The sequence below is a fragment of the Spea bombifrons genome, chromosome 7 (assembly GCF_027358695.1).
Source record: "Spea bombifrons isolate aSpeBom1 chromosome 7, aSpeBom1.2.pri, whole genome shotgun sequence".
Classification (NCBI taxonomy): Eukaryota; Metazoa; Chordata; class Amphibia; order Anura; family Pelobatidae; genus Spea; species Spea bombifrons.
The window spans coordinates 32,761,845-32,784,392 of record NC_071093.1 but is presented as its reverse complement, the minus strand read 5'-3'; the positions used below and the strand labels follow the sequence as shown (position 1 = coordinate 32,784,392).

General features: G+C 38.9%; 2 long non-coding RNA genes across 2 annotated transcripts; both read right to left on the bottom strand.

Moving 5' to 3' along the window:
- Positions 1-2,922: 2,922 nt before the first annotated feature.
- Positions 2,923-4,580, bottom strand: LOC128502378 (uncharacterized). The gene is made up of 3 exons (XR_008355103.1): positions 4,492-4,580; positions 3,944-4,013; positions 2,923-3,087 (listed from the first exon to the last, which is right to left on the bottom strand). It is a non-coding gene; the product is annotated as an uncharacterized LOC128502378 (long non-coding RNA).
- A 6,976-nt stretch (positions 4,581-11,556) lies between these two features.
- LOC128501769 (uncharacterized) lies at positions 11,557-13,021 on the bottom strand. The gene is made up of 3 exons (XR_008355058.1): positions 12,894-13,021; positions 12,469-12,575; positions 11,557-11,641 (listed from the first exon to the last, which is right to left on the bottom strand). It is a non-coding gene; the product is annotated as an uncharacterized LOC128501769 (long non-coding RNA).
- Positions 13,022-22,548: the final 9,527 nt, after the last annotated feature.

Sequence of the window (22,548 nt, the reverse complement as noted above, 5' to 3'; positions counted from 1 at the left end):
GCCAGCTGTTTTTTACGGCTGCTAAAAAAACAAAAACCTCCGAAAACTCCATATGCACTAAGAGAAAAAAAGTTATGGTATACAAGCTGACGGCTGACATAGAAGAAAAAATTAGACAGAAGATAGGAACCATTAAGCCCATCTAGTTTCCCTGCTGTAAAGGTACACTCCAGTTATATGAAGTTTAATGCATATGATAGCCGTGTGGCCCCTTTAACATTTTTGCAGTGTTCCTTTTGTAAATGTGAGAGATTCAGCAAAAGCCTCCTATATACATTTGCCCTTCCCCAACTCATTGGTGAACAATGTTAGCCTTTCCGGCCACTGACCAGACACTTTAAAATACTTCAGTGTTTTTGTTTATAGGGTGTGTGAATTTGTATGGTATAATATGCATTTGTGGCTGGGGAGAGACATTTTATTGCACTAAATTTGTTTCCTAACAAAAAATAAATAAATAAAAAAAGATCCCTCAGAAGCTTGTCCAAATCAAAAAAACAAATGAGAAAACAATGAAATTAGCAATTTTTGTTGCCATGCACATGTCTAAAACAACGATAACTTCTGCCCAGGTAACGTCTGCCAAAAAAAAGTGGTAGCGTAGTCAAAGTAGTACCTTCTGTTAAACATCATTTAGTCTTCTTTGAAGGAAGGGTTTCAGCCGCTAGGATGGAAGAGGCCATTGAAACAATCGCCTCGATGGACAAACCACTGAGGTAACCACCTCTCTCTTTTTGAATATCCTTTAGAGCTTTTGCAATCTGGTCACTGCAGAGAAAATGGATACATTTATTTTGCTGGTTCATTACATGTTACTATTATATTTACTCCAGAACAAGCGATAAAACCCTACCATGGAAGATCAGGATACCGACTTGTCAGTTCATTCATAACTCTTTTGCCTACTGAAAGATTGAATCTGTTTGGTATGATGAACATGGGATATTCTGTGAACGGATCCAACTGAGGACATATACCCCAACCCTATTTAAAACAAACATAAAAGAATATCATCAGTTACTTAAAGGAGAAATGTATCTAATACCATTACTATATCCCGTATTTCCCCATGTATAAGATGCACCTTTTCTCGAAAAAATTGGGGTCTAAAAACTGGGTGCGTCTTATACAGTGGTTGTAGATTGCAGTTACTACTTCCCAGTCCCTCCCTGCAGGCACACTGACAATTGGCCCCGCCCCTTTCCTTATCGCAGCCACACTGCTCAGCAACTCATCTAACAGTAAGTATAAAATTAATATTTGGACTGCTAAAAGTTAGGGGAGGTGGGGGTTAATTTAGGAGCAGTTATGGTTAATGGGGTCTTTAGGGTAAATTTAGGGGCAGTTATGGTTAATGGGGTGTTTAGGGTTAAGTTAGGGGCAGTTATGGTTAATTTAGGGGCAGTTATGGTTGATGGGGTCTTTAGGGTTAATTTAGGGGCACTTAATGGATGGGAGTGATGAGGATGACGAGTATGAAGTTTATGATCTTTTTTTTTCAAATTTCAGGCCCCAAAATTAAGGTGAATGAGGAAGGGAAAATGACCGCTGAGGGGGTTGAATAAAACCAACAGACAGCAAAAGTCAAGCAGGGGAAAGGGAGAGAGTGAAAGGGGCTGGCACTGGAGGAAGTGCAGGACGAAAAAAAGCAGCAGGGGTGAGAGACGCTGCAGCAAGAACAGGGCTGGTGGACAGATTTCTCATGTGTTGGTGGACAGATTTCTCATGTGTTGGTGGACAGATCTCTCACGTGGAGAATAGCTGCATTGTTTGCGGCACACCTAATAAAGTTGAGTTTTGGAAATGGTTTTTAAATAACTTGTCCATAGTACAGTAATGAAAACATTCTTCAATCATCCTAAAACACTGCTTAACAGATGAAAATAATGCCAACATCAGATTACTGAACCACAGATTTACTATATATAAGTATATATATTTACCCCTCTTTCAGAGTCGCCAGTATAGGAAGCAGGACATTCTGGCTGTGCCTTACTAGAAGGGCTTGCACTGGGAATCACTACAGAGGTCTTGGCTGAAGATGCACGGAACACAGAAGTAAAATCACCAGAAGACTTGTTTCCAATTTGTTGTGGAATGGTTACAGTGGGTGGGAAAGATGTTGGAGCTCTTAAAGGTGTAGTCAAATGTTTTGATGGTACAGCAGCAGTACAAGGCTCACCTTCACCAGCTTCAGCAGTTTTTGGATTTTGGACCTTAGCGGTTGTAACCCGAATAACAGGAGTAGTGGAGGCTTTGAGTGTGTCTGTAGCAGCTGTAATCATTGCACTTTGTGAGATCTGTATGTTGGATGGAGCAGAGAAAGATGCCACAGGTGTTGCTGCAGTTGACACTATTGCCACTTTACTGGTACCTCTGACAGCTGTCGCATTTGTCTCATGGTGCATCTTGCTTTTTGTACTTGGCAACATAGAATTGGCTTGTTCAGAGCCAAATAAGCCAGCTGATGAAAGACCCAAGCTGATGCCGTCACTAACAAATTTTGGTTTTGTTGTGCAAGACGGCACACTTCCATCCCTAGCGAAAGAAAATGCACTGCTGGATTTCACATTAGTGACCTGGGAGCTCTTGTAGCGAATCGTTCCAGGTTTTGCTATGACACTGGGACTTTGCGGAAAGGATGGGGCACACCACGGGGCCTGTGAAGTGGTTGGCAATAAATACGGAGGGCCCGGGTATGGTATGGTTCCCTGGTTACGCATGCTGTTACACACCATCCATGGTGGCATTAAAGGAACATAACTAGGGGAACCCCAAGATGGTACAGGTGGAGGCATGTGTGCGGGATACATGGGAGCTCCAAGAAGAGTGACAGCACGTTCTGTTGGTACGCTGCCACGTTTTTTGGAAGACAGTGGAAAAGCGGTGTCTGTAGACTCAACGCTTGCAGACTGGGTAGTGTTGTGAGGCTGAGATCCTGAAAGATGATCCAGCTTTTCATATGCACTTTGTTTTGAATCCTTGATGTAATTGACTTTTAACGCTCTCCCACATAACTCCTTCCCATTCATTTCCAACACTGCAGCCTGGGCATGTTCCAAGGTACCAAATTTTAGGATTGCGTAGCTTTAAAAATAAAATGAAAAGGTGTAATAATTATTGTTGTGCAATTCGATATTCAATCCAGGTACAACATTAAGAATTACTATGACCTGTAACCATTATTTTCACCTATTAAAAAGGGATAGTAATGCGTATTTTGCTGGCCTGACACAAGCCTTTTGTGAAATAAGCAATGCCCACCAAATGAACCAGGAGATGAGAGTTGGTACCGTGTTAGCCGTAGAATTACAGGAGACAAGTGGAGTTTGAATGATACCTTTATTGGCTAACTGAGTAAATATAGATTGCAAGCTTTCAAGACCTCTCAGGTCCCTTCATCAGGCATGTTATACAACAATGTGAAAGACCTATCTTTAAGTATCAGTCAAACAGCCTGGTTAAGAATGGGAAGCAGATAACATCAAAATGTCTAAAATCACCCCATTAGAGGTGTCAGGAGGTCTTCACACCTCTAATGGGGTCAGGTTGTGTGCATGTCTGGTTTGTTAATCTACAAAGTTATAATGGGATTCAGATTTCATATCCCGGTTGAGGGCAGCATTTAAAGAGTTAAATTTGAGTATTAATTTAACCTCCCATATTTTTCTCTCCCTCTGAGTTTTGAACAGTCCCAGACAGGCTATACATTCGAATGCAGGATCTTTCATTGCCAACTCTTAAGTTCAGAACTCATGTAACCCCAGACTGTCTCTTTACTGGGATAAAGGCGTCTCAATAATTGCCATAATTATTCAAAACAAATAAAAATACGTATCATGCATTGCTCAGCAAACACATGAAAAATGTTATAAATCTTAGCAAGTCAAACTGCTGACCATATTTACTGTCTGCTTCAAAATATTTTGAATAATTACAGTACCTGGATTTCTGGCACAGTTCTTGAAAGACGACAATGGACACTCCATACTTCTGGAAATGGAAAATTAATTCTGCCTACAAACACAAATTCAGCAACATACAGTCACTCTGGTATTTGTCACCAAGCCGCACACAGCTAATTCAAAAACACAAATATCTAATACACTAGTACATTTTACTGTGTGTTTTAATGCTCTTATTAATGGTAAATGGTTCAGATTATGCTTTGCCCAACCACAATACAGTCTTAACACAACCCCCACCTATGTAGTAAAGGATGCAGCTCAGGGTCCATATGTTTTTTTAAATTGTTGGTTCATTCCCCCATTTAAAACTTGTTAAAATTTGTTAAAAAGAAACCACTAACAGAGGATAAACCAATGTTTTATTATAAAGCTACTTGCATGTCTCATCCTAGCTGGTTCTTTCTATAGAAATAATCATATTATAGGGAGCCTTTAAAGATTTTGAATGCAAGTGCAACTCCACCAATAAATCGAGGATTCCGAGAACAAATAATATAGAATTCAAACCAGCGGTAATTTCTACATGCCTCTGTGATGGAGTTGGCTATGTTACGCACACAGACATAGTAGTCAGTAGATTTTCCTGGAAGAAACTCTGACCGTTCAGGTTCTAGAGGGAAACAAATTTGTGTTACGCATAATGCAGGACAACATAAAAACTGGCTGAAATATTCCAGATCTGGAAAGAAAGTATGTATTTGTGTGTCTGACTAGGCAGAAAAAGAAATACATTAACATCAAGGTTTCGTATGGATCTGTTTTTTATAAAATTGTACTCTAGACTGACTATTTCTTGGGGTACTGCTGAGAGTTCAGGGTAGACTACAGAACCTTCTGAGGGTTTCAACCGGTAATTGCATTTGATACAAAACTTATCAGGGGCCCTTATTTGGTAAAAAGTTAGTACTACGGGTACTCTGTGGATGAAATATGTTGCTAGTGGTGGTAAATTGGAAAAGGGTTGAGGGGGGAAAAAATCCAGCCATTTAAAAACCTCATCCTTTGATTAACTTCTCACAGTTCTGGGGCGGCCATGTGAATTCAAATATCTGTATTGGCAGTCTGCATTCAGAGTGACTGCCGGTGAGCATACAAACAAATGTGTTTGAGTGTAAGAGAACTGTGAGTTCTTGTATGTTCCAGTTTCTGTTAGTTACATGTTTACATGGCATAAGCTGACTTTGTACGAACGTCTTTAAGTTGTGTCGGAATATATCTGACAAAATATTTTACCAGTTGGGGTTCAATGTCTGATTTCCTAGTGACAACTATAAGGAAGAATATTATTAGAGTAATTCAGAATGTGATTTTAGACAATTATTAAAAATGTTTCTTACAATGAAAAAGTATTGGGGCTAACATAATGGTTTTAGAAAAGTTTATATTAATTGCTTTGTAGTTATAAGAAAATAACTTTTGTATACAAAAAAGTATGTTTTTTGGGGGCGCTTAGTGAAAATTTATTGGACCGCAAAGGCTTAATTAAGACGTAAGGAACAAGGCAAAGGTTACTCCATAGCGCTTGTATTTTAATTCTAAAACTGTAACTATGACTAACCTCTCTCTACTGGCTCATCTTTGGTCTGTGCAGGCAGGCAGAAGTAAGTGGGATCCTAAAGAAAAGACAAAACCGTGTAGCTTAGTACCAATTACCAAGTAGTCACCGAAATCACTCAGTGAATTAAACACTGACCTTGATGTGATCTACACGGAGGTCCCGTGACTCTTTTTGGTTTATGTGATGTGGACTGTCCATGAGGCTACTGGGCGATTCTTGTCCACTGCTTCCTTGAGGAAAAGTATGCAAAGGGCTAGGGTATAAATTGAACAGGAATTCTATAGGTTAAGGTAATCACAAAAGTTTTGCTACTATAATACAAATCTACCACACATTGTGTTTATATATATATATATATATATATATATATATATATATATATATATATATATACATATACACACACACAAAACGAATATATTTGTGCACACATACTTACACAGCCAGGTTATTGATCTCTGTAAGCTGAAAAACACAAAATAAGAAGAGAAGTGCGTTTATTCTTGTAAACAGGCAAAGGGAAACAAACTGACAGGACTCTCTGCAGAGGTATGGAGAGACACTATTGTCAGCGTGCAGAAGTGGCAAAAACTGTTTTTTTTATAACAGAAACATTTTTGAGGGCCGATATAAACCATTTGGCCCATCTAGTTTGCACATGCGTTCTACCTGTAAAGAATTAAACCTTAATGAGCCATTGGTCTCATCTTTACAGTAAGGGTAGCAATATGGTAACCCCACTCATGTTTAACCCATTTGTTACCCTGAAGAAAAAAAAAAAAAAAAAAAAGATTTTTTTAAAAAAAGACTTTTAAGCCAGAAGTATTAAATTATACCCTATAGGGTACTATAAGTAAGTAGTGGATGTGGCCCTCTAGAGGATATGTATATGGTGTATGTCTGCAATCAGGGGACGTTATTGGGTCATTGTTTGACAGCCGCACCTATTATGTAGAAGGAAAAAAAACAAAACTAAATAGTAGTATATTACTTTATTACAAGGACCAGAATTAAAAGTTCCAGTTGAACCTTACTTGCATTGACAGAGGATTCAAAGTATCTCCAGAAAGAATTAGCTCCTTCATTTTTTCATACTTTGCTTCCAATTCAGCGAGCACGAACAATGCTTTGAACGTCAGCCTGTTGTCTGGCTTTTTCTCTGGTGGTTCCTTCTTGCCAAGAGGTTCTGAAATGCCATCATTTGGAGTTACCGAATTAATGGACTGGGGCTGAGGGTCTTCTCCAAGTCTGCAGAATTGGGAAAGCAAAAAATGCAAATTGTTTAGTTTACACAGATATTGTGAACATACGCAAAATAAATATGGGAATTACACATAAAATAATTCATGAATTCCATAAAATAATTCAAAATAACACCCATACGCTTTGCAAGCCTCCTCCTTGTGGCTTTCATAGACTTCTGAATTTACAATAACCTAGGAAACAAAAGAATGTCATCAGCCATTGATAAGATGAAAAAACTCAAGAAAGCTTTTGTGTGTGTAACTACAAAAACATAATTTGGTTTAGATCTAGAAGCCAGCCTTTTCCTTTTTATTCCCATTTAAGTATTTATTTTCTTGGTGCCCGGGGTTTGTCGAGTCCTACCATTCACTAACATACATTTACACACTGACACCATACAGTGCACTACTAAAATCATAAATTTACATAGTTAGAGTCAAGTTCAGCCTTTCCCATATCTGTTTATTTCTTGCTGTTGATCCAAAAAAAAAGGCAAAAAAAAAAGCCAGATGTGGCTCTTCCCAATTTCGCACAAACTAGGGGGAAAAAAATCCTTCTTGACCCCAGAATCTCTCTTTGAGATCTTTAAGATCTCTCTTTGGATCAAGAAGCTGTTTCCCCATAATTTACAATATTATCCCTGAATATTATGTTTTTGCAAGTATTTTTCCAATTGTTGTTTAAAAGTGTGTACAGACTGATAAAACTACCTCTGCAGGCAGAGAATTCCACATCCTTATTGTCCTTACTGTAAAAAACCCTTTCCTTTGCCTTAGACTAAATCTCCTTTCTTCCAGTCTAAATGTGCGACTGTGTCCTATGCATAGTCCTGTTTAGAATATAAAATGTTTTACAAATATATTTATATAATTCCATCATATCCCCTCCGAGGTGTCGTTTTTCTAAAGATTTAAATTAACCTTTCTTCAAAAGTGTTGCTCAATGAATGCTCAATAACATGCCAACATTCTACGCTAATGTACATACATACTCGCAGACTATATTGTACATATACAGACTGACACTACAGTATACACACAGACATTAGCACTCTACATAAACACACACCGACACTATAGTACACACACACGCTACTCCTCATTTCTCCCACTTCATGGAGACCAACCAAGCCGTTGCCTATCTTCTGCCATCGTGAATTCGGCACCCTCTGCTTTCCTGCAGGTGTGTGGTGAGGCAAGTCCTGTGAGGCCTCCACCAGTCACATAACATGAGGGGATTTCTAGTCACCATGGTAACCCAATACCCGAGGTTTGTCGAGCCTTGTACTAAGCACGTGCAAGAAGTTTACGTATTCAAATTTCCCGGTGTCAGACTTCAACTATAGCATGTCTAGTTTGTGCAAAATTGGAAAGAGCCACAACTGGGGGGGGGGGGTTGCCTCGTTTTGGATCAACAGTAAGAAATAAACAGATATGGAAAGGCTGAACTTTATGTACACATGCATTTTTCAGCCTAACTATATAACTATGTCTTGAGGGTTCTGGACAATGTTTAAGGAGTAGGTAATAACCACACAAACCTACCAAGGGCAGGGGTAAATACTTGGGAACTGATATATCAGTAATTATGGAGATATCTTCTGTATCCACTTTTATGGTCTGAGATTCCTTTTCATGTCTGAATTCGGATAACAAAGACATATCTGTATTACAGGCTGAATCTCTTGTCAGTTTTGCTTTAGATTTTCCCAAAACAGGCATTTCCAATATGGTTTCGTCAGTATTGACCGCCTTTGAAATCATCCTATGCCTTGGCTCCACAGATGGGTAAATAGTAGTATTGTATTGCTGGATGTCAGCGGATGTACACAAGGATTTCTGCGGCTGGTTAGACTGATTGTTTAAAGGATCCCAATGAAGGTCTTTAATGGCATCTTCAAAATAACACTCTTCTGTATCTACCTGGTCATCGAGAGAGCAATAGGAACTGAAGAGACTACAGCAACTTCCACTTCGAATGGAGAAAAAAGTATCATCAAGGAGGTCGCTAGAAGTATGTTGGTTTACCGGCTCTTCACAGAGACCTCTGTCCCATTTCTGCCCCGGCATGCTATGATTTTCTCCCGGTTCACCAGCTTTAACATATTTTCTGTTCTCCAAAAGCCAATCACTACTTGCACACATCTGGTCTCCGGAGATTCCAGAATCTTCAAAACTACTTAAATCTCCTTGGTTAACTGGAGATTTTCTAAATACTTGTTTCCCAGGAGAATGGAAAGATTTGCCTTCGAGGTGCTCTAATGTCAGATCGGAAGATTTCCCGGCAAAAACAGACTCCGTTGAAGCATCCACTTGAAACATTTGCTCCCAAGTATCTTTAGTACTTCCATAGTGAGTAATGTCTTCTGGGATAACTTTGGATACACGATTCTTTATAAGAGACGTCAAACCTGAATGCTGTTCCACTACTTTGTTACTCAGTTTGCCTTCATGGTAGACTCCAACACTGTCTGTGCCGCATTGTTCTTCATTATACATAGGAATACGATTGAATGCTTCACATTCAGATAATCCAGTGGCATCCATGTTCTTCAACTCTAACTCACAATCTGTTTAGAAGAGACAACTAATTAATAACACACACTAAGCACATAATCTTTAAAATTAACTGCAGACATCACAGGTAAAAGCAAACATTTAATCAGTATAAACCATGTGTTAATTTTTTATATTCCTTCTGCACGATTTGAATACACAGATTATGAATATTTAGAACAATAAAATCAAGCAATCCTGGACACAGAAGCAGTCAAAAAACATTGTCAATGCCAAAAAGTTTCCGTAGGGGTAACAAACAGCGCAATTATACCTAAAAATGGAAATTAACTTGCCTGATGACAGGGTGCTCTCCTCAAGCTCGTTGATGGCAGTATGGCACCTTGTGCACGTGGATACCTTAAAACTGTAACCAGAACAATTCTCACAGAAGAACACTGCACGTCCCGACCTACAAAAATAAAAAAAAAAAAAAGCATTCATGGACCATTTACTGAATATTACAATATAAATGCCAACGAAGGATAAAAACGTCCCACAGGTATTAAAATATGACAAGTACCCTATGCCCATACTCGTACAACAAAAACTGTGTACATGAAGGGGAAACGACAATGTGAATATATCTCTCAATATGTGCTGTACATGATACATAACTTGTGCTTTGGAAATGATTACCACTGGTTTGTTAAGACAAAAGAAAAACACAACTTTAGTAGCTTTATACTAGACTGAATGATATCAAATGTACCCAACGTTTCCACTCGGAAGCATTTTGAACACTTTTGTCTATGTTTAGTTATAGCACAAATTTCTCTCTTTTTTATAAATTACTAATCTTACGGACCTGCTTGGCACACTTAGTGAACATTTATTGGACCGCAAAAGGTTAATATAAAGAATAAGAGTGATTACGTGTTTGTGATAAGAAGTTTATCATAAACCTAGTGGTGTTTTGTCATCTTATAAAGTAATCGTGTATAAAGTATGACTGGGTTAACACACCTAGATGTACATTTGCTTACCTGAAAATGTCTGCTTTCATGTAACATACTTGAGAGTTCAGTGTACAAGGCAAATTTGATTAATTTGACCACTTACTTATTTAAAAGGTGTGCGTCTGCAGCACTGTCTGCCATGTTTCCATCTAAAATAGCATTAAAAAAAGGCAGGGTGTAACACATTATCCACATATCAGGTTACTTTTCGATTTGATAATAAAGCACCTCTTATTTTTTCATCAACTCAAGTCCTGATAGAGAGGGCGGACTAATTTGTATTCTTTGGATGCTTAAAAGAAGCTGTCCTCTCCTGGCATTATGGTACGACAGGCCAGCCTGGCTATAGCTTGGTTTGCCCTGAAGAAACTTTAAGATGTTCTTTTTGTCAGGGCTATGCCATTCATATTGTGTAATAGTTGTCTGGTGACTCAACCTCTTACATCCACAATTTTTTCTGGATGTAAGAGGCTGACAAAACCTAGGCGCCAGGACAAAATTCTCTGTCGCCATGGCGACCTGGGATTTGTCGAGCCCTGCTTTACCTAGGGACACCTACAGATATGATTACTCAGAAAACACTAATCATCGATTACTAGTTTAGGAACATTATGTATCCAATCACAAAAAAAGATATTTTACACCATAAAAATTAATGATCCAGAAGGACATGGAAGATCTATTGTGCCAGTTTGTGTGGGGTTATACACACACAACAGAACATACCAGCTTTTTTGTAAGAAAAAAACCTTAAAGAAGTAACAAAGAGAGAAGGACATGCAAGTTCTTATAAAGCCTCCATATGATATTACCCACTAAAGCCACTAGATAAGTGCTGATTTGTTTAGCTAGGTAAGCAACCTTTAAAGGATGTATGTTTGATTTAAATATCCTGTGTTTGACTTAACATTGCATTAACTACCGCCTGATCATTGTGATGTAGCACGAAAGGTGAATTTGTTTAAAAGCTTTATAATTTCAGACATGACGTTGTTGGTGTGCGGTGTTTACTGTTCACATTATTTTACAGAGGGAATTCTGTGGAAAGTTTTTTTTTTTTTTTTTTTACCCCTCTTTCCAGCAGATCATTTCCACTAGAAACAGGTTTACTGCAAAAAGGTACCAAGAGCCAATTTAGCAAACTAAATATCCTTTCTGTGTGCCGTTACACACAATGTAACATGAAGTCCAGCTGAAGGTAATGTTTTATGATGTAAAGTCAGTAGATATCCATTTAGAGTCAAATTCTACAGTATTGTGGTTTTAACTGCTTTTACTTACCCTTTAGCATCACCCAGTTGTTGTCTACCAGCAAAGTAGTATCGTCCTGTAGGAACTCTGTCAGGTGCCCTGATTCTAAAAACAAAATTCTTTTAGTTTGGATAGATTTAATGACAGACTGATAACGCCACATCTATGGTTATGCTCAAGTGGGACACAATGCCAAACTAAGAGCTTTATAGCTAAGCCATATGGCTCTACAATTTACAAGATTTACCAATATTTAAGGCAACTTAATTTCGTTTGCTTGTTACATTCTACAATATAATGAAGAAAAAAATATAAAAGTTTTTGATTTAAATGCATTCTTCACTTTAAACAGTTTTAAGTAACATTGGTAAAGTTATCCAAACACAGCCAGCTTGCTCGCAGATTGTGTCATCTATTAGGGCACTACAAACCATTCCTCGTACTTGTGTATTATCCAGGCGCCGTTTTTGTTGTCCGAACGAGTGACTGAATGTTTGTGAATGAGTAAATGAATGAACGTTAGTATTGATGTGTAAGTGTGTGTGGGTGGGGGCATGGCACAGGGAGGCTGTAAGTGATGTGCAGACCCAATCCTGCAGGGCAGCATTTTATCTGTGCTGACATCTTCAATACACAAGGGGAAGGCTAGCCAGGTTTCAGCATTTATTGGCTGCTTGTGCATGATAGGAGTGTGATTGCTATATTAAATATATATGATCGCTAACAGGAATTGCCCATCATGCCCAGGCTTAAACGATGTCCCAAGCAGGTGCAAGATGACCAGATGGCAAAATTCCAAAATTAATGTCTGCCCTAGATGTAGCCTTTTAGTTCAGAAACCTGACAAACCTCTACAAAACTTTGTTTTCTGTGACATCAATTTTTAAAATTGGATGGAAAACAAAGCTCATTTCACAGTATAAATATGTTACCTTTAATTATTTTTCTGTCGTCTTCAGAAAGCATCATATACCATCCTAGAAGCTCTTTGCCAGCCACTTCAAGACAACCATGCTTTGAAACTAAATCACGCACCTCCCTATGGGAAAATTTTAAATATATAACAGGTTTAATTTACAACATTATATATAATAGGTGGGGTCCAAAATTAGTATCGCAAGGTAGATTTCATATTTAACGTAAATACACTGTTCCCTTCTGGTCTGAAGCTGCTTGGTTCACACACACACACACTAAGTCAGGTCATGCCAAACAACCAGAGACTAACAATGGCTTTACATCTGTTCAGTAGAGAAACATTTCAGGGTGTTCCTTAGAAGATCAGTTTGATCCCAGCCTTCTCACAAATGGAAACACATCTAGAGTTTTGTGGTTAGGAGACTAAATCCACAAATACCTCGTAAGATGTTCCCTTCTCTCCCGTTTGCATTTTAAACATGTAACATCCCTGGACGATCCTTGAGAATAAAAACAACATTACATGTATTAACATAGCACAATATTTTTGACATGCTTATATAATTTTCTGACACTTTATCCATAACAACCTAACAGCATCCAGGTGCGCCAATTTATGAACAGTACTTAAAAATACCCAAGACGCTTCCAAGACTCCAAACCAAGGGTCGACAAATTTGTTTGTAACTAGGAGCCAGCCAAAAAAGGTAGGAGCTTTATTTTCCTTCCCTAATTGCTGTATTTGCTCGATTATAAGATGAGTTTTTTTTCTGAGCAAATGCTCGTCTTATAATCGGGTCGTCTTATAATATAAGAGTGGCATATGGGGGTATAAGGCATTTCTGGAGGCAGAGTGGCACATAGGGGGTCAAAAGGCATATCATGGGGCACAGTGGCATAAAGAGGGTTAAAAGGCATATCATGGGGCACAGTGGCATTTAGAGGGTTAAAAGGCATATCATGGGGCACAGTGGCATATAGGGGGTTTAAGGCATTTATGGGGCAGAGTAAGAAGCCTTGGGGCAGATGTGCATAACTGGGGGGCAGGATGGAAAATAAAAGGAATTAAAAACAAAATATTTTTCTCAATCATAGCTTTTATTAAAAAAATAGTTTACATGAATTAACATTTACTGATAAGGGTCATCTTATATTCAGGCTTTTTGTTTTTTTTTTTCCTAAATTAATATTTGGATTTTGGGGGGTCATCTTATAATCAGGCTCGTCTTATAATCGAGCAAATACGGTATGTTCTTATTTTCACGTATTACCCAACCTAGCGTCCAGGCTTCGTCGAGCTTTGCCTTACACTAACACACATTAACATTCTACGCCCATGTACACACATGCCAACACATTCACTAATACAAACTGTATCACTATATGCCGACATACACACATGCTAATGCCATACGATAACGAACACCATACACACTAGCATCACACTATAAATATATAAAAATACTAACACTATGGACACATATGCACTGAATCTGGCTAAAATACAATAGACATACTGACTCTGGGACTATAAATTTACACACACGGACTCCACCACTATACATAATATAGCACACATACACATCGATACTACAGTATACACAAACACAGACTCCAACACTATACATTCAGTATACACACCAACTCTGACACTACAATATACACTCACACAGACTAAGTATTATACATATATACTGACTCTGGCACTGGCACTGGCACTGCAGTATACACACACACTGACTCCAGCACTATACATTTACACACACACACACACACACACACACACACTGACACTACACAAACACACTCACATGAACTACTCCCTTTCTCACCTGCCACTGCGTGCATGAGAGACATGAAGCAACCAGCAAAAAAAGCAAATTTTTCTATTTAAAATAATGTAAAGAACAAACTGGGTGTTAAAAAAAAACAGCAGAATAAAAAAACTTAAAATTTACACTTTCATCTTTTTATCACAATGGCATTTCTCTATTTACCTTCTTATTTTACTGCGCTCCAAGAACCCAAACACAGTGTTTCTGAAACTAGGTTTTAATACTTAAGTTATTAGTAAATATTAATTCATACGTTAACTATTTTTCATATTTAACCCCTTCAATCCCAGGGGTTTTTGGTACCTCAAGTCCCGGAGCAGTTTTGCCATTTTTGCACTATGTCAGTTCAGCGATTATTCTCCTTTCCTGTGAATAGTGTACCCATGTAAACTATATATTGTTTTTTTCAAGGAGAGATAGAGCTTTCTTTTGATACCATAGTTGGATGATTAATTGAAAATCTAGAATGAGAAATTTAGTAAAAACTAGCGAAAATTAGAGGATGGTTATACTGGGCAGATGTTATGCTAGGGCAATGGGATGTAAGGTTTTTAAAAATTTTTATTATCTTTTTAATATATTTTTACATTATATTATATATATATAATATCCAAAAATAGTTACCGGCACACCAGGGACTTCTTTAAATAATCACTCAATTATCAATATTTAATTGATAATTTGACTAAAAACCATATTCTCTAATTATCCCTAAGAGAGAAGGAATTGAAGACTCTTGTTTAATAAGTGTTAATATATCATCTGCATATAACGATATCTTGTAAAATCACAAATTTATTTTAACTCCCTAGATATCATGAGCACTAGGGGCTCTTTAGAAAGAGCATATTCCGTATTGGCTCGATTATAGGCCACACCCTTAAAGTTTAGGGCCATTTTAAAGAAAATGTTCTTTTTAAAGAAAAAAAATACACATTAGTGGAATAGTGGAACAGTAAACAGAAATACATGTAATTTAACATTTTTGGGATCTATTATGCAGCATAGGTTATATACAAACAGAAATTTGGAAAACCAATAGCCATTTTAAGGTTCCTCCCTCTTAATTAATAATGCACCTTACTTTTAGATGTGCCACTCTGCCCCCCCCCCCAGACTTACCAAAGCATCTCCAGACTGCCCGGTGTCTAGCGGGGGCAGTGGGAGGACGTCTGAGCGATGTGCATAGACAACCTCTGCTCGCCAGTTCCACCAGGGGTTCTCCGTCATAGTGCCGACAGCAGCGGAGGCTGTACGTACGGACATTCAATGTGCGATACGTGCAGACAACCTCCACTGCTGCCGGCACTTCTGCTGGGGGTTCTATGGTGGAGCACCAGAAGGTTATGTCACGCCGGTGCTATGTTATAGAAGCCCCCGGGATGTCCACCGGCTACCAGAGAGGAGGATCCGGGTCCACTGCAGCGGATCTGGATCCTAATCCTGCTGCTTGCCCTGCAGGGCTAAACGGGAAAAAGAAACACCTGCCCAGCGACCCGAACTGCATGCCCAGAGTGTTAGGCGATACAAAATGCACTAAACCCAGATTATAATAGCAAATCAGTTAGAATTTAAAGAGGAGCCCACAACTAACCTTGTTTTATGATTGTTGCAAAATCCTGTGAGTCTTACTGATAACACACTCCATGCAGCATACCATAATGATGATTTGATTGAATTATGGTTTGATTTTTATTCCTATAGCTGGGTACAGTGTAGTACCATCATATATTGATGACTATAATAAGCTCCACTCACTGACCAGTAAATCAGTGGCTTATATGACTAATTAACTTTTGGAGATTTACAGCGCCAGTTCTTGTGTCATCCCAGAGGAAGTCAAAGCATGATGAAATTAAAGCTAAACCACTGCATCAGATGCGTAAAAAAATATTGAGAGGACTTTCTTGCCTTGGAACTCTTGCATTGGGCAGTGCTGGCCAGCAGAGGGTTTACTACAATCGCAAGATATATGAACTTATTTCCCCTAAACGTACAAACCGGAGTGGGGTGGATTCTTCTGAATCATGCAATGCATTGCAAGGAAAAGAAAATTTATTCGAAGGGACAGTAATGGCCCTGGCACCGCTACTACAAAATAATGCACATCAAAGTACTCCTTGAATACTTTACTATGCATTCTTCCAAAAAGAAAAAAAATTAACGTTCATCTGACCCAAAAGACACTCTTGTAGCAGCAGATGCACTCTTCCTCTGTTATCAGAAATGTCTTGACACGGATTGGCTGCGTAATCTGTAAATCAGTTGTAGTAAGCACTTCCAATGGAATCAACAGAAACATGCTATGTTATTGATTGACAGATTTAAAGGGGGGCACTCAGCTATTATATACATTAAAGGACATACAATGGCTGGAAAGACACATACAGTGCTACAATAATTCTACAGACATTAATAACTATAAAAACACCAGTGAACCGCCCACCAATAGTGTAAAATACCAACCAGAAGAAGGGATAAATAGGATCTCCCAGGTAGAAAACAGGAAATAAAGCTGCTCGTCCTTGAAAAACAACCCCCTAAAAATAGAGAGGCCTACAGCAAACAAATAAATAACGCAACAAGCAGCATTTTAATATTAACAATAAGATAGTACGGCTGTGGCACTGCTCTGGCCAAGCATAAATACTCTTCATAGATAAAGTGCTTTGTTCACCTATGACAGGCATGTCCAAACTTTTTTCGAAGAGTACAAGATTTGATGAAGTGAACATGTGCGAGGACCGATCATTTTGCCTGACATTCTTTGAACCATTAAAATTAAATGCAAATTAACTATTTTATGCAAAGTTTATTGAAAACGGCATACTTTTCATTTTGTGACTTGGATGACAAATCTAAACAGGTGTTAAATCACTCTGCCATTAATATCAAAAAACAGATCTATATTTGGGCAACTTATCTGTGGGGCCTTATCAGTCCGGAACGTGGGCCGCATTTGGCCCTCGGGCTGGACTTTGGACATGCCTGACCTATGAGATTTATCTATTAGATATGAATGCCCAGCAGACAACCATCATATTAGGTAAAAAAATAATCGTAAGCGCAATAAGGTGGTCAAGTATAACCCACTAAATGTGCTAGGTTTGCCATTTGTTGTTTCACAATTCCCATACAGAGAAACTCACAATATAAACCATTAAGGGAACGTATTTACATCTAGACATCTTAGGAGCAAGGATATGTCATTGCAGAAAGAGAATGCACTCACCTGAGCAGTTATACATTGAGTCTTCCTGCAGTGTGGTACACACTAAGCCTGTATTTTGGGGAGGAATAAATGGGAAATCCACAGAATATCTCAACGCAGCAGGACCAGAAACTACAGGTGCATAACTTTGTTGATAACTTAGCACTTGTCCCGTGCAATACTGACTGCCTAGGTCCTGACACAGCATTTGCAGGCAAGTGGGAGCAAGCTCATCATTAAAAATCATAACAATTCTCTTTGAGGATTCAGAACGCACACAGTAACCTGGAAGCCACCTGTCACCTCCATTAGAAAAGGCAGGGTGCGTCATGATTAAGGATGCCAGACAGCCAAAAAACAAACCCACACAACACACAGGCTCCTGAAATGCAAACAAATGAAGTAGTTACACACACAGCAACAACCATGATACCTGTCAAAGCTAAAACGGCACAAGACCAGAAACATCAAACACAGGTGCAAATGCCACAATACAACGCTGGGCTGGTCCCTAAAAATAAAGATGTCAAGTCAATGAGAAACATACTAAAATGTAACACACACAATTCGGCTAATTTAATGGCTAGGGTTAATCCCAATCCCTGCCATACATGTTTGCCCAAAAAGCAGCCACTAAGAACATATCAGTACTATAACCTGAATTACACATTCTCTGAAGCAGGTTAATGCATATCTAATAACTATGTAATATCTATCGCTCACTATTACCAAGCAACAACCATACGGCCTTTACCCCTGAAAATATACTACCAGTGCCAGTGAGACATCAGCGTTTTGTGTACCCATTAATCTAGGGAACGGTGGGTCATGCATTCCAATATAGGTGGCAAAAGCTAGCAGACTATACATAAAAAAATCCAAACACATACAACAAGAAATACCAACTATCATATTTATCCAATATTTTAACAACATAAACATAATCGCCACCTGTTCCAATCAAATTACAGCATGTTCCGAGGTGTCTCTCATTCATTCACAAACAAAGCCTGACATTCTCCTCGATTTCCCGCTGTCACAGAATTGCACCATACCATCCAATCTATTTAAACTCCATACACTCAAAAATGCTGCCGTCAATAGGGGTAAAAGGCTACCAGCATTTTCCCACAAAATATTACTGTAATATTATAAATCAAATACTGTACTGCTCTTAACATCTACAAAAGTAACATAGCTCCAAACATTTACTGAGGTTAGTATAGCACAAAATGTTAAGACAAAAGCAGGAATTAAAAGCCATGCATGCGCGTGTGAATGTACGAGGGGGGTTTTCTAATCAAGATTACTTGATGTGGGGCCATCACTCAGCACTACAAATCCATAGGCCCCTTGATCACTTATGTCCATGTGATATAACATTGAATGCATGCCGCAGAACACAAATATGTATGCAGGCTGCAAAGAAAAGTGTGATCTTTTTTTAACTGAAATCACGCAAACATGAACGCACATAAAGATCAAATTATTGTTAAGATAGGAAAGAAACACAATCAGCAAAGAGCCAACATACTATCCGATGGCGCTCCAAAGAAACGTTGGCGTGCCACCGGATAATTTTACCGGCATGTGCTGGGATCCTCGCCGCCTGAGCACCCTGCTTTTGGATTTTAAACAAGGATTGAGCCAGCAATAATCTAATTGTCAGCATCAGCAAGAGCCACAAGTATCTGGTCAAAGTGAATACACTCGTGTCTCCAGTGAAACACACCAAAAACTTGTTATGTAGTACAAACAACACGCTTTCTCAGGAGGATCTGCAGTTATACTGCAATTACGTTTGTCAATTTACCTGGCCCCTGTCTCAGCATAAATCATTAGTGATGGGTATTTATGAACGTGCGCACAGACAGACGCGGTGCAAACAAATGGTAAAGGCAGAAGCATCACAGAACTTTAGTTTTTTAGGACTGATAGTTTTATTTTCCAAATCAAACACACACTAATAGCTGATGAGCATTACTCATAATGAGACCTTTCACTGCTGACACAGAGATCCTAATTCGTTTTCCTTACTCATTGTTCATGCCTATATTTGACCTCTTAAATGTGGGAACATCCACTACATTTTAGGTCCTGTAAATCACTTTTATACGTTTTTTTTTTTTTAAACATTTCTAACATAACTGGGAGAAGCGACCGCCATTAATGTTAAATTTTAATAGAATTTCCCAGTCTGGAAAGCACGTAAACCGTTAATGGCTGCTTCTGCCTTTGACTAGAGAAATTTAAAAAAAACAACGCTGTACAAATTCTGCTCTAAATGTCCCAAACGTTCATGCCGCCAATTACCCTCAGAGTGCTCATGCGGCTGCAGACCGAAAATTACCAACGTCAACCACATATTTTTGGGCCATAGTTACGAACGTACAGAAGGCCGCACAATACCTCCGGGGCGCACCGATCCCTAGAAATTATTGAAGTTACGCAGCTACTCTAAGCGAGGTCATGTGATCCAAGCGCGCTCCACCAACCTCTACCAAGAGAGCCGCTGGTGGTTTGTTGCTATTGGTGGATACGAACCGAAGGCGGGAAAATACTAACCCGCCGTTAAAGGCCGAGCGCAGTACCTCCCAAGTCCCAACCTTTTCCCTCTTTAAAGCGCTGCTACTCGCTAGGGGTTAATATGTGCGTGTGTGGCCCTGCTCTTCTTCTAAAGTGCACGACAACCTGAAATAAATGTCACTTGTAATGCCTGACTGGAATGTAGTGTTATAGTTTATTTCCAAGTAACTTAATGATGACTTGAAAATTAGCTCATCAAATTAAAGTGACAGTTTAATGTCCGAGGCAGCCTCACCCAAGAAGGATACATATTAATGTACGTTGTAAATACGTTAATATACATTAATTTTAATGTAAAAATAAAATATTTTATGGAGAAGCTGCAGATCCCTGCCTCTTCCATGGTGTTACCATTCATTTTCCCCCCCACCCCCCCCAGTGGGTCCTTTGACCTCCCAACAGCCCTGGAGTGTATCATATTCAATAAGATCGGTTCACTCAAACACACCACCAGCATGACAAATAGCCCCGAGGTCATGGAAAATTAATTTGCAAGGGGTACGCAATGCAAATATAAAAGGATCTCTCTCGGCTTTCATGTGCTGCATACAATGGCAGCGGTGTTGCTTTAATACCTCTGATAGCATTGTTATAGCTTTTTATGAGGGGGGGCATGTAACATTGTGCCATTTTTGAAGAATTTCACACCCAAAATCACTAAAAATATTTATTAAAATGGGATACTGATGTTTGGAGTCAGCGGTCTTTGTCAGGGTTACAAATCAAAAATGTGAGCAAGATAATAGAAGAAATATAAGTTTAAAAAGCTGTATCCATCAACCCCTCCTGGTAGTGTTAGAACAGATGCCAAACTGTTGTCACAATATGCATGTAGTACATGTGATGCATCCTTTATAAAAAATGAACATTACCAAAATCAAGTGAATGATACAGGGTCAGCAGTCATCAAAATTGTTAAGCAAAAAGGACTCCAAAATTAGATAGAACATAAGACATTATTAATACACTATTAGGCGGTAGGAAAACAGGAATTGCATAAGAGTGGTATGCAGGTTGAGAGAAAGGCTGTAAACCCATATGCTTTGCTGCATCTATCTCAAATCTGGAGAGTAGGCGAGATGCCTCCATATTTTTGGTCTTTGACTCGCAGGGAGCCACATCACATCAGGGAAGATAGAAGGCCCAAGCCCAACCCGCCTCCAATGCCACCCAGATCTTCTGAGTAATCAATTGATTACACTCAACAGTCCGAGCCAAATGGCAGGCCTGATAATACTTGGCACTCCCATGACCCAAATCTTATCCCTTTAGAGGACTTAGATACTCAGTCCAGGCATTCAATTCCTACATATTAAAAAATAAACAGTGAGTGAACCCTAGCATAAAAACACAGTGGATACATATCAGAGTATATTAGGGAGAAAATTAATTTTAAGAATGTTCATCTGTCCACACTAAGTTACATAGATAACGTTTAAGGTTACCTCGCAAAAGCTTAACATTTAGTAGGTACAGCTGGTTAAGGTTCAGGCTGAGGTAGATCCCCAGATGTTTGAGTTGTTCAACATACATTGGTAGGGAAAGTTCATTTGAAGAAGAGAAACAAGGTCCAAGAGATATCAGCTAAACTCAGCAGGACTGGCATACTCTCAGCTAGGCTGCCATAGTCCTGTTTAGCCTGGTCTCAATAATAATGGACCCATGAGAGTATGAGAACGTACTGACGATACAACAGAAAAAGTCCAAAAAAGTCCTAAAGCTGATGCTGTATAAAAGTCCTGCCATGGAAAGAGTTAAAATACCAGCATTTGAAATACCCTGGGGTATTTTAAAAAGTATGGTTTGATGTGGTAAATTGATTTGGCCTTGTTCAAAAATGTCCCAAAAAGGACATAGGCGCAGACTGACCAGATGTTAAAAATTGCCCACCTCCCAAATGTGGCTTCTTAGCCAACCAGCCCAACAAACCTATGCATGAACACATATTGGGGTGTGTTTTGGCAGTGGTAAATACCAGGAGCTGTAAATGTACCCTGGGATGTCTAGTTTTCAAAAATATATGGTTTGATGGGCTAAAATTAAATAGCCTGCTTCAAAGATGTCCCAAATAGGACACGGGGACAGGATGCCAAAATTCTGATGAGCAACCTCCTAAATGTGGTCTTTTATCCCCCAAACAACCCAACACCTATGCATGGGCGATATTACTGTACATAGAACATGTTGCTGAACACATTGTGGTGTTGTTTGGCTGTAAATTCTCTTCCCCTTATCACACCTAAAGCACAATGTGTGTGAAGAAAACTAAAGAAAATACTACCGCAAACTTTAAAAAAATGGCTGGTGGCAGAATTAGTACATGGAAAGAGTTCAAATACCAGCATTTGAAATACCATTGGGTGTCTAGTTTAAAAAAATATATGGATCGATGGGGTAAATTGAATTGGCCGACTTCAATGATGTCCCAAACAAGGTGACCAGATACCAAAATATCAAATTAA